At 45.1% G+C, this 16097-nt stretch overlaps 1 protein-coding gene across 5 annotated transcripts in view; it reads left to right on the top strand.

Moving 5' to 3' along the window:
* Positions 1-16097, top strand: part of LOC105470569 (protein tyrosine phosphatase receptor type E) — a 181586-nt gene that overhangs the window by 76878 nt on the left and 88611 nt on the right. For 4 of the 5 annotated variants that reach the window (XM_024789393.2, XM_071068924.1, XM_071068925.1 and 1 more), the window contains exon 2: positions 69-91. The gene's annotated coding sequence lies outside the window, so the exon portion shown is untranslated. Of the gene's footprint in view, positions 1-68; positions 92-4988; positions 5198-16097 lie in introns of those variants that run through there. The other variant, XM_011722685.3, reaches the window with a different exon arrangement.

The raw sequence follows: 16097 nt of genomic DNA, 5'->3' as shown, positions 1-16097 counted from the left end.
ACAATTAGCAGCCAACTCCTGTTAACCAGAAAACTAACTGTTTTTTTTTCTTCTTCTTTCTTTTTCAGACTATAGCCTTCACGTTCCCTTGGTGAGTACAAAACTTTTTAAAAATTATGTCTGTTGTACAGATAACTAGCGTAAGATAATATGTGGGATTTAATTATTAGAAGAGCATTGTCTTCTTGAGAAAGAAGGCCATATGGTCAGCGTGTTATATTTGAATTTTATGCCTTACCTTGCTTGAACAGGCTCATATCACACCTTTTTGTTACATCATTTGTGTGTGTGTGTGTGTGTGCGTGTGTGTGTGAAATTTGGCTCAGCTGCTTGATCTGCTGAAATGTATTGTTGAGGACACAGTTTCTACATCCTTTCCTTTCACTGACTTGTCGTTGCTTTTAGAAGGGTCTAGCTTTATCTCAATGGCACACATCCGACCACTGTTCAGGAGCGTGGGGGCACATAATTGCATTGATGGTAACTGCTTCTCAAATTGGTCTGCTCTAGAGAAAACTGCTGAAAAGGAGCTTCTCCGGATTGCACGCTCAGTAAAAGCAGTATCAGGGTGTCGCATAATGTTATGCCTTTTGGGTCCAGGCAATGGCAAAATTCCATGGCCTTAATGTCCTTAGAAAAAGAAAACTTTAAACAACGGAGCCCTTTTGCAGTCTACTTAATCAATTTAATGCTGTTACGTTTCCTAAACAAATCGAAGGACGAAAATCTAAGAGCTTTCGCAGTGTCTGCAGTGTGCGGGCGAGTGGCGCGTGGACTTCTGGGTGTGTCTACTTTCAGCGGGCACCATGATGCCAGCCACCGGGAAGCTGTATTTCCTAAATGTATTGCTTTGTTTGAAAGGCACTGACTCCGTTCTGGAATCATTTTCAGGTCAATGGATCAATTATTGTGCCCTGGTTGGCCCTCTTTTTTAGGCAGGGTACCCTTTGTGGCACTGTTCCATCTGGGCATCAATGCTTGTGGTCATTCTTGGTGTGATCAAATGCATTTTGACTGTACAGATTGTTTCTTTCTTTCTTGGTAAGAAATGTTAAATAAAAGTAATGATTGATTAAGCTAGAGAAGAGGGATGCCTTCATCTGCCACCTACTAAGTTAATTTTGTTGTCCATGTTCTCCATTGCATCATTATGAGACGTTGTTGATTCTGAATGGGGAACTCTTCTTGGGTAAATGTCAGTGGTGGGATCAAAGAGAAGGATCGTTACTGGAATCATATTTACAGGATGGAGGATTAACTATATGAAATCTGCAATCCCTTATTGCCTCAGAATCCTATACAAGGAACGTTGGCTGGTCGATACTGGTTCGAATGCTTATTAAACGTGGCTTTTCTTAAAAGCATTGGAGCTGCGTGCTTTATCGAATGCAAGTGTGCCTACCATGCTAGAATGAAATATTTGAGTGTCAGACCCCACAGCTACAGCTCCTTTTAAAATATAGGGCTCAGATTATGATTTGTTACAAGTGTGTGACCTTTGCACCCCTTGTCTCTCCACTCAGTATTGGCCCCTCCGCACCCCATTTTGCCTTCTGCCACTTCCAAAATTTCGTATTTTTCCCGGCAAGTTGACCTGCTCCCCATCAATGAGTCAGCAGCTCCCGCAGCTGAGTGATCCTGTGACAGGTGCTTCCAGGGCTCCTCCACCTCCTGGCATTGTCTCAAACCCGGCAAGAGATTCAGAAGTGGGTGCCCTGCCCAAGGGTCACTGACTGTGTGTCCAGGAGCTGACTTCCTTTCCTCCCTGCATCCACCATGGGTAGTTGGCAGCCAGAGCAGCTTCAGGGGGCACCTCCCTTTTCCTGGTCTCATCCTTCCTTTGCCTCCATTTCTTTCTTTCTTTTCTTTTCTTTTCTTTTTTTTTTTTTTTTTTTTGAGACAGAGTTTCACTCTTGTTACCCAGGCTGGAGTGCGATGGCATGATCTCGGCTCACTACAATCTCTGCTTCCCGAGTTCAAGCGATTCTCCTGCCTCAGCCTCCCAAGTAGCTGGAATTACAGGCAAGCACCACCACGTCCAGCTAATTTTGTGTTTTTAGTAGAGACAGGGTTTCTCCATGTTAGTCAGGCTGGTCTCAAACTCCCGACCTCAGATGATCCGCCCGCCTTAGCCTCCCAAAATGCTGGGATTACAGGCATGAGCCACCGTACCCGGCCCTGCCTCCATTTCAGTGGGAAAGTAAAGCTCTGCTTCAGGAAGATCCGGAGTTCGTAGATTAAGGGTACTTCTGATTCCAGAAATCTTTCTCTGGATACGAGGAAAGGGTTTCGAAGCCTGGGTCTCCTATCTGTGCTGCCTTGTCTGCTGCCTTCCTTTGGGACCTGCCTACTGGGCCACTGATATGGTTTGGCTCTATGTCCCCACCCAAATCTCATCTTGAATTGTACTCCCCTAATTCCCATGTGTTGTGGGAGGGACCTGGTGGGAGATAATTGAATCATGGGGGCAGTTTCCCCCATACTGTTCTCCTGGTAGTAAATAAGTCTCCCAAGATCTGATGGTTTTTTATGGGGTTTCCACTTTCGCTTCTTCCTCATTCTCTTCTCTTGTCTGCGCCATGTGAGATGTACCTTTCACCTTCAGCCATGATCGTGAGGCCTCCCCAGCCATGTGGAACTGTGAGTCCAATAGGCCTCTTTCTTTTGAAAATTGCCCAGTCTTGGGTGTGTCTTTATCAGCGTCATGAAAACGGACTATTACAGCCGCCAAGGTAGAATATCAGACTGATCTATTAGCCCGTTGCATTTTCACTGCTAAGCATTTGAGACTTGTATGGAACATCAGGATATCTATTAATGGAAGGGAACTTATTTCTCACTTGTGGGATTCAGAGAAGTGCTTTTGAGTCAGTTAGAACTAAAAGGATAGTCCACCTTGGGCAGGGTGGATAAGCCCCCTAAGACTGGAGATGGTGCCACAGCCACCACCCACACTGGCCAGCTGACTGCAGAGGAGCCTAGTCACACGTGCTGGATGAACACATCAGCCTGTGCGAGCCTTCATTTCTCTCATCTATCCATCACTTCCTAGGATGTGATGTGACATTTAAGTGAGATGACCCAAGGTAGGCGTTTAATAAAAGCTAGCTATGGACTGGGCGTGGTGGCTTACGCCTGTAATCCCAACACTTTGGGAGGCCAAGGCAGGTGGATCATTTGAGATGAGGAGTTCAAGACCAGCCTGTCCAACATGGTAAAACCCTGTCTCTACTAAAAATACAAAAATTAGCCGGGTGGTAGTGGCACGTGCTTGTAATCCCAGCTACTTGGGAGGCTGAGGCAGGAGTATCGCTTGAGCCTGGGAGGTGGAGGTTGCAGTGAGCCAAGATTGCGCCACTGCACTGCAGCCTGAGTGACAGTGTGAGACCCTGTCTCAAAAAATAAAAATAAATAAAAGCTAACTAATTGTGGTTATCACTGCTACTCTTATTATGATCGTCATCACAGAATCATCGCAACTGTTTCCAAATTTAAGGAAGATATTGAACTGGATTGTAACATATATGCTGGTACCATAGTGGGTATCAAAAGGAGTTCCCTTTACTAGCAGTAATCCACTTTTTCACTTCAAAAAACTGTATTAATATTTGACATCCAGGCCGGGCGCAGTAGCTCACACCTGTAATCCCAGCACTTTGGGAGGCCGAGGAGTTCAAGACCAGCCTGGCCAACATGGTGAAACTTGGTATCTACTAAAAATACAAAAATTAACTGAACATGGTGGCGGGGGCACCTGCTACTTGAGAGGCTGAGGCATGAGAATTGCTTAAACCTGGGAGGTGGAGCTTGCAGTGAGCCAAGATCACACCACTGCACTCCAACCTGGGTGAAAGAGCAAGACTTGTCTCAAAATAAATAAATAAATAAATAAATAAATAAATAAATAAAATATCCAAAAAAATGAGTCAAGTCTTTTTTCCTGTTAAGCTGGATTAGTAGGGGTCTCTTGAGTAGAGTCACCCGTTCCCATGTTTTCCTTTCCTTTTTCTTTGTCTTTAACTATAGGTTTGTGAAAATAACACCATAGTTCATATCAATGATCAAATATGACCAAAGTTCCTTCAGCTGGAGAATGCTTACAACTCTCTGGGTCTCTCACATAGTATTTAACGCAATGGAATTTCAGAATTGAGAATTTATAAAAGACATATCGTTCAGGTTTAAATATTTTCTCCAGACTCTTTGAGGTCTTATGTTGTTATACCTAAGGGTATCCACGACAAAGTAAAATTAAATGATTCTGTAACTTGATGATTTCACTCTGGTTCATGGAAATACCCAAGGAATAAAAGAAAACGAAATTAACGTGTGAATATTCAGCAACTGTGAGTTTCAATTTTAAAACATACTTAGGCTTCCCTTCACTCACTTGCTCTTCTTTAGTAATCTGTTTCCTCCTCTGTCACTTTTAAGAAGTGTGATTTTTTTCTCTTCTGACTCATTTATGTTTCTTGATGTTGATTTGAACGGCTACCATGACAGAAAAAAAAAAAAATCCGTTATTTTTAAAATAAAGTTCAGGGTTCTGACAGGCAGGGGGACCACTCCAAGCTTGCTTCTGGCTGCGTCCGCTGGGGTGATGTTTCCAGCAGGGCAGGAGCTATACGCCCCGGGCCGGCCTTCGGAATCCCAGAAAGAAGTGAGAAGCGTGGTGGGCAGAGCACATACAAAATTAAAACTTTCTGAGACATGTGATTCCTGTTTCCCTTCTTCATCACATACTTGAGTTTTTTATTAGCACCAATGGATTCCATGGGTTTCTATCCGAGCCACAGTGACAAATTATTCTCCTGGTGACTGAATTAGAAGTTGACAGTAAGTTGGAAGAATGCCTTTGGATCTGACATGACGAACAGATTAATCCTTCATGTATTTCCATTTCCATTCCTCCCTCCCCCCGGGAAAGTTTCCGCATTCTTTCAAGAAGTGCCTCCTAAAAGAGCCTAGTAGGTAATCCTTTGTCACAGAGCAAAGGCCTGAGCGTTAATCAGTCACAGTTTCCCCAAGAGGAAATAGGAACACAGATTTCCTATATAAACTCATGTCTCGTCACCGTGTTCACAGCAGACCCAGTTCAGAGTTGGAATTCTTCTAGAAATCCTTTCTCAGCTGGCAGGGAAACATGGATTCTCCAAGGCCAGGATGGTTTCCCAGCGTCTTCCCAGGAAGACAAGAGGTAACGGGGGAGCTCAGAGGGGCCTTTCTTTTCTCTTTGGTTTTATGTCATGGTTGCTTCTAATATAATTTCTAAAGTATCTAAAAATCAGGCTAAAGAATATTACCAGGAAGGCGTCGTTAAATGAAAATTTGGCAAGCCTCTTAGTTACCTTTATCCAGCTCTGTGCAGGAAATCTGGGATCTATGCTTCAGGAAACCATTTCCAGTCCACCACGCCTCGGTCAATAGTGCCCTGGGGATGGCACAGAAGCATTGTCTGTTTGGGCCTGTGGGTTGTCAGACAGCCAAGAATCCAAGGTGAGGTTCACCTTTTTAGAAAAACAGTCCCTAACAATTGCTGGGGACATAGGCCGGCTCGATGACACAGGAAAATCCCACCCATTGTAAACTGGACATTTTCTATCTTTGTAATCAAAACTGCCCTCTTCATTTTTCTTAACAACTAGATTTGTGAAATGGCATTTTAATTAAAAGTGACACACAGAGCAAGCGTGAGGGACCTGGTCTGCAGGCCAGTGAGCTGGTCTTCAAGGAGCTTGTCTTCAGGCTCCTGAGGACACAGGGCTGGTACTCTGTGTGTAAGGCTTTCCTGCCTGTGCAGTTCATGCTGCAGAAACAGATGATATTGTTGGCTGCAGATGTGTGCCAACTGCCTAAGGGATGGCATCATTCGTATTAGGAGAAAGAAGACAAGAAATTTATAAACACTTTTGGGTATGTGAGTTACAGAGAGATTTCTCAGACCCGGCGGTACATCAGGATGAGGTCTGGTGCCAAATGCAAGGGCCGTGAGTGGACCAGTCCTACCAGATATATGAACTCACCTCAACTGCAGCTCCATCCCCTGGGGGTGGCCCCCTGTGGATTGAACAACAGGAAAGAAGAGCACATTGGCTCAAAAATGACCATTTGCAGTGACTTTTTTTTTTTTTTTTTTTTTTTGAGACTGAGTCTCCCTCTATCACTCAGGCTGGAGTTCATTGGCACAACCTTGGCTCACTGCAAACTGCCTCCCGGGTTCAAGAGATTCTCCTGCCTCCACCTCCTGAGTAGCTGGGATTACAGGCGCCTGCCACCACGCCCAGCTAATTTTTATGTTTTTAGTAGAGATGGGTTTTGCCATATTGGCCAGGCTGGTCTCAAACTCCTGACCTCAGGTGATCCGCCCACCTCGGACTCCCAAAGTGCTGGGATTACAGGCATGAGCCACCATGCCCGGCCTGTGGTGACTTTTTAAAGCTGCTTATACACATGAACATAAAGATAGAAACAACAGACACGGGGAACTCCAAAAGGGAGGGGGAGGGAGGAGAGCAAGTGTTGAAAAACTATCTATTGGGTACTATGTTCACTACTGGGGTGATGGGTTCAATAGAAGCCCAAAGCCCAGCATTATGCAATGTACCCACATAACAAACCTGCACGCATACTCTGGAATCTACAATAACATTTTTTTAAAACTGCTTATTATGTTGCAGAGTTTGGTAAAAATTATTTAAAATGTTAAGAAAGGAAGGATCTGTGTGGAACTACTGAACAAAAACATGTCATACAATAGATTTTCTGAGTAGCTTTTCTCCTTGTTTTGAATAGAAATAAGCATAAGCAAAAAAAACAAAAACTGGATTTGTGTTTATTTTATGATGAGGGCTGATTCAGTTCTACCAACTTTAAAAAATATGTTGATAGTATTTAACTGATTTCAAAAAACTCTACCAAGATTCATCTGCTGTCAGAAATGGTGCAGATTTCATGTTCAAGTGCTATAACATATACCTATAGATAGCTTCTTAAAGCTATATATATTGTATTTTACATATACATATTATGTATTTAAAGCTATCATGTTACCATGTTGCTGCTGAGAAATGAATTTTTTAAAATATCATGTTTGTGGAAATTATTATTTAGAAAAACAGGATTTGCTCCATTTCCTGTTTTTCCAGATAACTTATGTGCCTTATGCTTAAACAGAAATTGCATTTCTGATAAGGCACATACATAGAGAGCACTTATTTACAAAGCAAGCTCAAATTCATGATTTCATGTGGGTCCCCTAAACACGAGGAGGCAGCCGTCCAGGCGTGCCTCGTCACCTCTCCCTTAAAGAGGGGAAAACAGAGACCCAAGCAGGCTGGATAAGTGAGTTGTAGGACAGTGGAAAGGAAGCGCCAGTCCCCTGCAGTGCTCCCTCAGACGGAAACGGTGCTCCTCTCCAACTGAAAAAACAGTCAGCTCTCATTACCACCACCAAAGGTGAAGTTCAGACCTGCCAAAAGAAAAACTTTTCCATTATGAAAAACATGATTTGACAGTTATGCAAGTGACAGAGAACATTAACAAATAAGAGCATATCCTGTGGATTCTGTGGATTCTGCAAACGGTTTGCTGGTTGATAATTATATTTTGGAACAGTTTTATGATCACTTGAGTTGATCTTGGCCAGAGTTCCCAATTATTTCTGCATGTTATCTGCTGACCAAATGCAGCTTTCTAATCTCTTTTCACATACTTGGCACGTTTCCTTTCCGCACAGCCAATAATTCGTTCGTTCGCTCACTGAGGGTTTATCAGGGTTTATCAGGTATCTCTTGCAAGCTCATGATTGTGCAAGATCTTGAAAAATGAAGTGGTTGATTCCAGTTCTAATTTCAGGAAATATTTCTTAGACAGCCAATATTTGAGTCCTTTCTCTACTAAGTATAAATGTGTGTTTTGCCCAGGAGCCTAGCAAAATGATTGATTAGAAAGATTTTAGTTCTAGAAAGTCATATTACTCCTGTAATCCCAGCACTTTGGGAGGCTGAGGTGGTTGGATCACTTGAGGTCAGGAGTCCGAGACCAGCCTGGCCAGTATAGTGAAACCCCATCTCCAATAAAAATACAAAAATTAGGCTGGCAAGGTGGCACGTGCCTGTAATCGCAGCTACTCAGGAGGCAGAGGCAGGAGAATCGCTTGAAGGCAGGAGAATCGCTTGAACCCAGAAGGCAGAGGTTGCAGTGAGCCAAGACTGCACCATTGCACTCCAGCCTGGGCAACAGAGCATGACTCCATCTCAAAAAAAAAAAAAAAAAAAGAAGAAGAAGAAGAAGAAAGTTGAATTACTTAGACTTGTCACTTCATTACTCTAAGTCCCACCTTCTTGGTCTAAAACATAAAGGGCTGGGTGAGAATTGTTTAAAGACATCTTCAAGACCTAGAGTTCTATGCTCTAGGGTGGTGCTGGTCTGGATTTGGAGTTAGCAACAGAAATCCCCAGAAAGTAACTACTGCAGGTGTCAGCCATGACTGGGACCAGCCGCACTCATCTCCTTGTCTTGCAGGATGAGGTCTGAATGTTTTGGGGTGAATGTTTTGTCATCTTCCTATGAGAAAGCAGCACTGGCCTGGGGGGCTTGCTCCTCCTGCCTCCCTCATTTGTTTTTCCTCTCTCACTGCTCTCCAAAAGAAGCGAGAACATTTTTTTGAAACACATTTTATTAATGGAAAATTTTTATTTGAAATATGGTCATTTTCTTTTTATAATATTGCTTATATTCAGGAAGGAAAAGCTGAGAATCCGTGGGCTTTGATTTTAAAACTCAAACAGAAATGTTAGTTAATAAAACAAAGGTATTTTTCCCACTGTTCTGAGGGCCGTTCTGGCAAATGGTTCCGGGGGCCGTGTGATGGTTTATGTTACTAGAAGTGATTCACTGGGAAGGTGAACCACTTCATCTCGTCAGAAACCATGGAAACCCTCGATACCACTCTGCTCCCCTCTTAGGGGAGTTCTCAGCAGAAGACACTGGAAAGTGGATGTCACTGGGATGAAGTTAGAAATCCCAAAAGTGCACTATTTGAGCAAGATCGAATTCAAAGGCATCACTGTTTTCAAAACCTGTTTTTGGCTTCCTTCCAATCTGAAGCCAACACCGACGTTCTGTTATGCTGTTTCCCGTTGTGGGTGGATTGACTTAATTTTTAATGAGTGATTCACCACTCATGGCTGTATGTTTTCCGCCTGCTGAGCTGAGAATTAAGTCATGTTTCCTTTAAAAAATTCTTTTTGATATCAACTGAGTAATGTGGTTCGCAGTGTTTGAGACAAGGAGACATGTTAATATCACTTAAAAGAAGGCATTTAACCTGACCTAGGCTCTTAAGACATGGCAATCATGACGCCATCATGACTGGAATGCTCTAGAAAAGGAGCCTGTCTCATTCAGCTTTCAAAAACATTTCTTTCTATAAGAATATTTTCCAAAGTTGTGCAATTTTTTGAAACATTTTTTGAGGGTAGTACAAATCCAATCCATTTGGGAAGTCACGTGGCAGGTTTCCTAATGGGAAGCCTGGTAATATCGTGCATTTCCCCACACTGTTCGCAGTGTCTCACGCCTGTCCACTCTGATTACTCCAACTGGCCTCTGCCCATCCAGCAGGGGTCTGGCAATCCTTTCTGATCCATAATTTTTATTAAAATAGCACCAGAGGTACTTGTGGCCACCAGAGCTATTTAGCTCCTGCCTTGGGCCCCACCCCTTACCAAACTATTCCCTCTCCTGGGCCCCTCAACACCACTCCTTCAGGATGACTCTGAAGCACAGGCCGCCCCATCTTTACAGTGAGTCCCTCCTGCCTGACCTGAGCACAGACCAGTGAGCCCACCGAGTGAGCAGTTGAAGCTCATCCCTGTGCCCAGCACCTCAGGGCCCCCAGGATCAGATTTTACCCAGTAGAACCCAAGAACCTAGAGGATGGGAAACACAGCCAGCAAGGAGGCAGCAGGAGGGGTGCAAATCAGAGGGGTAAGACAGGGAGGCTGGAGGGGCAGGTGGAGCATTTGGGAGTCAGTCGTGGGGAAAACAACATGACCAGAAAAGGAGCAGAGGTGGGGCCTGCGAGGCTCAGGTGCCGAGTGTCTGTGCTAAGCAGCCACGTGGGGGTCAGCAGGTCACCCCTCTTCTAAGGACATCCATCTCCCTAGCCACCCAGTGGAGCCACCTCTGCAAGGCTCTAGGGTTCTTGCCATCCAGGTTGGGCCCTCAGAAGAAACTGAAAAGTTCTAGCACAAAATTCATAGAACACTGAAAATACAAGGGGTGGCAGCTGGGGGTCGCTTTCCTTAGGGGACGATCTGCTCTTATCCCAGCATCTTGGGCCTTGGCTCAGGGCTTCCTGAAGCTGAGCTTCCCTGGAGAGGAGGCCCCCTGTGCAGGGCAGCTGCTCGCCAGTGCTCCTGGGCCTAGGGGCACTCAGGAAAACACCCGGGTACCCTCAGAGCCAGACCGCAGGCCTGGAGCCACTCCTTTTGCTGATGCACTTGCATCAGAAAGCCACACACCTGCTCTAGAAACCTAGGTACCAGGTCTAAAATCCAAACACAGCATCAGGAGCCCAAATACCTGGTTAGAATCCAAGTCCCCAGTCAGAAAACTAAATACCATGCAACAAATCCAAATACCTCTTCAGAAACCCAAATACGTGGTCAGAAAGCCAAGTACGTGCCCAGGCATTTGTAATAACCGTGTAAGTGGGAGTCTTCATTTTTCTCCAGAACAGGTAGCCCCTTTCTGAAATTCGTCATAAAGCTAAAAAAAAATAATTGTTTTATTTCAGTGAGGCTGTAGTGCATTTTTTAATGTGTCTGCTGTTTGTATCACAGTGTGCCTGGGACATTTGAAAAAGTTTGAAGTTGCCCCTGGGCACAGAATCTAGGGTCCTGATTGAAAATGAGCAGAGGGTTGAGGAAATAGACTCACTGAAATTGCATATTCAGGTCTATGAAAGACAGAGAACTACATCAGGGGTGTCACAGCAACCTGGGGGATCCTTCTCTAAGTTTCTTAAATCCCCAGGAAAGGATTTTCTTCGAGGACGTGGTTAAAAGGAAATGAACTACTAATCTTGAGAAATGAAAAGTCAAGTTCAGAGAATGGCCTAAGAGTTCTGAGTGATCAGAGAGTGCATGCTTTCTCTAACTTCCATTTTCTACTGTATCCATAATTTATATGATGTGTGATGCATACATGAAGCTAATGTGTGGTGGGGCCACCACAGAGGGACAGAAAACAGCTGATGTGGAAGCCATGCCTGACTGTCACAGATGGGGGTGGGGGGCCCGGGTCTCAGCTCCTGGAGGGGGCGAGGGAGCCCATTGTCCTGGGATCCCCAGGGCTTACCCAGCGTGCATTGTGCGTCGGGTCTCAGGAACCTGCGTTGCTGATGGATGTGTGAATGAGTGGACAGGCGTGGAGGACGGGGGAGTAGGGAGAAGACAGTTCTATCTTCGCGTTCTTCACAGAGCCTGGGGCAGCACTTAGCACAAACAGGGCTGGCTACTTAAAACCCGGGGTCACTCGTTCAAAAGGCAGGAAAAAAAGCTTTTTACTTTCTTCGTGTTCTCTCTCTGGACCTTTCATAGTGCTGTGTGTATGTGTGTGTGTGTGTGTGGGTGTGTGTGTGTGTTTTACCTTTTATTTAATGTCACATTCCCCCAGGCACTAGGATACTCTCACTGCCTTCAACTGGGCAGGTAGAGGGCATCCATCCAGCCCCCATCCTCCCTGTTGAGGAGTCGGGGGAGTCTCAGTTGCTGGCCGGGGCAGGAAGTGGACAGTCAAGAACCCAGCGGGGCGGGGGTAGGAGGTGGGCCAGGTGTGAGGTGAGGGGCCATACCCCGGCACATGTCCCATTGCCCCACCAGAGTTCCCTCACAAAACACAAGTTCGGAGAGAAAATTCTTATGACAGGTGAAGGTAGCAGTTACAGAGCATTAAGCCCTAAGCACGAGGGACTCTCTTCTGAGTGAGGGCCTGAGCACTGCTCTGCTCTCGCGTCCCCAAAGCCCACCCTGAGTACGAGAAGTGAGGGACAGAGTCCTGCAGCGTCCACCCCGTGGTGACTGGTGAAGGGTTTTCTTTTCCAGGGGGAGCACAGCCAGAGCTCTCTTCTCTGAGTCCATCATTAGTTTCCGGAAAAGCCTTCCCTGCCCACCCCATCTGAGGCTACCTGTCTGACTTCCAGCCCCAAGTTACTTTCTGTACCCCCGATTTACTTTATGTTGTCATTAAAGCGCTTACCAGTATTTGGAACTGTGGTATTTACCCATTCTCTCACCCGCAAGAACGCAGGCCCCATAGAATGGGGATCCGATCCCTCTGTCCCCTCGCACAAGTGCTGGCATGAGAGAGGCATCCAGTGAATTTTAGGTGCATGAATGAATAGTCCTTACATGACTTTATATCCTTTTAGAAGCAAGCTGGATATAAATAAATAAATGAAATCGGTGGCTCACGCCTGTAATACCAACAGTTTGGGAGGTCGAGGCGGATGGATCATGAAGTCAGGAGATAGAGACCATCTTGGCTAACACGGTGAAACCCGTCTCTACTAAAAATACAAAAAAATTAGCCAGGCATGGTGGTGGGCGCCTGTAGTCCCAGCTACTCAGGAGGCTGAGGCAGGAGAACAGCGTGAACACAGGAGGCGGAGCTTCCAGTGAGCGGAGATCACACCACTGCACTCCAGCCTGGGAGACAGAGCGAGACTCTGTCTCAAAAAATAAATAAATAAATAAATAAATAAATAAATAAGTCAACTAACACCTCCAAGTGTCTCAGTCAATTTTCAGTGATTTTTCTCTGTCCAACACCAGACTAGCTTCAGTGATTTCTTTCACTGATGTGGCCACATTTGTTTTGTTTTATTTTGTGGCCGTGCAGCCCGATGTCCCAGGGGCTGTTAGTCCTCCCGACTCCCTGCTGGAACACAGGGGAGAGCCTCATTCCAGGTCTGCACTGGCCCCAAACTGGGCCAAGACTGCACATTTCAGTTCACTTTGGGTTTCTGATACCAGTTCTCTCCCCAGTCCCCCTTCCCTAGGATTCCTAAGAGCTAAGGGATGTGCCCACCAATCCAAGCCACCTACTAGCATGGAACTTCTGTCTTGAAAGGGATATGGTTTTGAACCAGTCACTGGGAGATGCGTTCTAAGGTGAGGCCTTCCTGGTCGATAAACCCGTAGGTGTCGCCCACCAAAAAGAGTAAATCTGACCTCAGCCCCGTCCCACGGTGGTGTCTATTCCATCAGGGCAGAGGGGCAGCAGCTGGCAAGAGAGGCTCAACCCCCACACTCCTGAGAGCCAGGAGGCCCCAGCATTCAAACTCAGGCTTCACAGATCCACACATCTTTGTTCTCAGAGAGGGGAACCCAAAGTGTGTCTCCCAGTGAGTTCTGAGGATGAGGGAATTATGAACGCACCATGTCCGCTTGTGAGATAAGCTGACCCACCTGGTTCCTCATAGTGGGAGGTGGCTCAAGGGTCAAGTGGCCCATTCTACCTGGTCCTCTTGGTTTTCTTCCATCCGCTTCCCTGGAGATGGTTATGTGCTTTGCTTCTTACTAACAGTAACGTATCCAGAAGCCAAGGCAAGCTAGGAGGAGGAGTGAGATCTGGATCTGCAGAGCCAGAATAGCAAAATTACGCAGCTGAGGCTTAGCTGACTGTCCAGACCCTGACGGTGGGGTTTAGAATTGGACAGCATCCAAGCCGTTCTGTGATTTCATCAGCACCATCATGCAATAAGCTGTTATAAACACCTATATGAAAACCTGTTTTCTAACGATGCTGCAACATTTGATTAATTCTTCTGGATGCGATAGCAAGATGGCTAAAGCAAGCATTGCTTGCAGTTATGATGAATTTGCTGAGTGTCAGAGGAAGATTGCCAGGCCACAAACTAATCATTCTTAGGTGCCTCATTTACCATTCTGTCCATGTTTATACCAACTCTACACGAGCGTGCACGCACACACACACACATGCGTGTGAAATATTCCAGACCACCTTGAGCTAAATGAATTTGACCTCTATTTATAAAATGTGCATTAGCGTGAAATGGAGGGGGGCTTTCTTTAAGGGTTCAGCAAGCCATCTAGCCCACATGTTCCTGTCTTAGATGCCAGCCTTGGTCTTAAAGAGCCTAGTTTCTAAGGGAAAATTCATGTCATGGACATCTTGTTGCCAGGAATCAGTGTGATTCACTTTTCATTTCAGGATGATGTTGAGTCTCCTGTGTTATTCCCAGTGTGGACGTGGAGCAGTGACTGATGTCTAATTATTTGGAAGGGAGAGAGCTTCTCTAAGAAGGACATACAATGTCGGAAACTTCCGTTGCTTGGCAACACGTAACTTTACCTATGTTTCACCAAAGGCAGTTTAAAGGGCTAAAGACGCCCATTCATGCAACAGTAGGTTACAAGGAAGATCTCAAAACCTGCCCTGTCAAAATCACTCTTTCCACCATAGAAATAAACACCGAAGAGAGGGTTTAAGACATGGGTGTTTGCATGTTGCACATCAGTAAGGAGGGTGGGAAAGAAGGCAGTGGTGCCCCCATTTTTCTGGAATCATACTATGTACATGCCCTGTTAAAGTTGATTCAAATCACTCATTCCTTACAATAAAACCTCCAACCTGAGAGTCCCCTTCAGAATGTATGCCCCTGCAGCTTCCCCAGTTTTTATGACTGTGGTATCTCGCTGGAACCCGTGCCAGTCCCTTCCCATCCAGCTAGTATGCCTCCCGGCATTCAGCTTCAGCCCCCAGCCTTGTTTCATGTCAGCAGCTGAGCTCATGAAAACTCTTCTTTCCAATGAAGGAGGAGGCTGAGAGGTGCACCAATGGCTAGATCCAGGCACACGCAGGCTCCAAGTTCACAGAAACAGGGCCGTCATGTCCCGGCTGTTGGGAGTTCCTGTGAATGCGACAACCCTCATTTCTTTTTGAAGTGGGTGTTGTAAGAAGCATGTCTGTTCATTGTGGCAGCCTGAGTTTTGGAGGCCCCCACAACATTCTTTCCTACGTGGAAAGAGTTTTCTTTTTAATTCAGAAACAACAAACCTTCTCAGCCTCAAACCAGGCCAAGCTGATAGTGTCATGGCAAAAAAAAAAAAAGAAAGAAAAAGAAACAGAAGAAATTAAAACAGGCAACGCAAAAAACAAATAGAAAAAAAAGAACACAGTGCAACAGTCAAAATCAGGTTAACTTAACGAATTTGGGCCGAACTTAGGTTTAACATTTCCTTGAAGTCTGGCTTCCATAAACCACCTGTCTGTTCCGAACAGCCGCCTCTGAAGTACAATCCAGCTTATTTCTCCCCTTTTGATCAATGCTTTTCCCAGGAATCAAACCCAGCTCTTAAGAGCATTTGTAATGAAAGCTGAAGACAGCTGACCATTGGCCCTGAACACCCAGGTACACTCTTGAGTTTGCCCACAAGGAAAAGTTATGGAGTCCATATGCTCCATGTTCAAGGTAATCTCCCAAGTTCCTCTGCTGCTGCTGGCTGTGAGGCATTAATATCCCCCCACAACCTGGACTCAGGGGCTGCAGCCTCAGAGGACCAGCATTGTGGAGTTCAAGTTCAGTTCAGCACTTGAATAGTAGTACATCCTTCAGGAAACCAGGGCACTGAAGACTGAAAAGCAGAGTCAACAACATTCATGTATATTTTAAAGCCAGAGTTCACAGATTAGAGACCATAGGAATTAATATAAGTACATGTACATGTATTTGTGGCTATGTGTACTAGTTACAAATAAGAGACAAGAAAGGAGATATACAAATGGGGGAACCAAGCATATTCAAAACTGAATATGGCAAAAGTTCAAATGAATGTGAACTAACAACAGAAAATATAGTTTCTCATTTCTAGACATATAACTTCTGCTTTTTCAAAACCATTTCTCAAGTTATTGATGATAATACAAATTCTGTCCTTAAATTGCTTAATGAAGGAGAGTAAATTAATGTATTTTAAGATGATCTTTCTGGTTTTTTTGTTTGTTTGTTTGTTTTTGAGATGGAGTCTCACTCTGTCACCCAGGCTGGAGTGCAGTGGCCAGATCTC

Source organism: Macaca nemestrina, chromosome 9 (assembly GCF_043159975.1).
Source record: "Macaca nemestrina isolate mMacNem1 chromosome 9, mMacNem.hap1, whole genome shotgun sequence".
NCBI classification, from domain to species: domain Eukaryota; kingdom Metazoa; phylum Chordata; class Mammalia; order Primates; family Cercopithecidae; genus Macaca; species Macaca nemestrina.
This window is presented reverse-complemented; position numbering and strand designations above follow the sequence as displayed.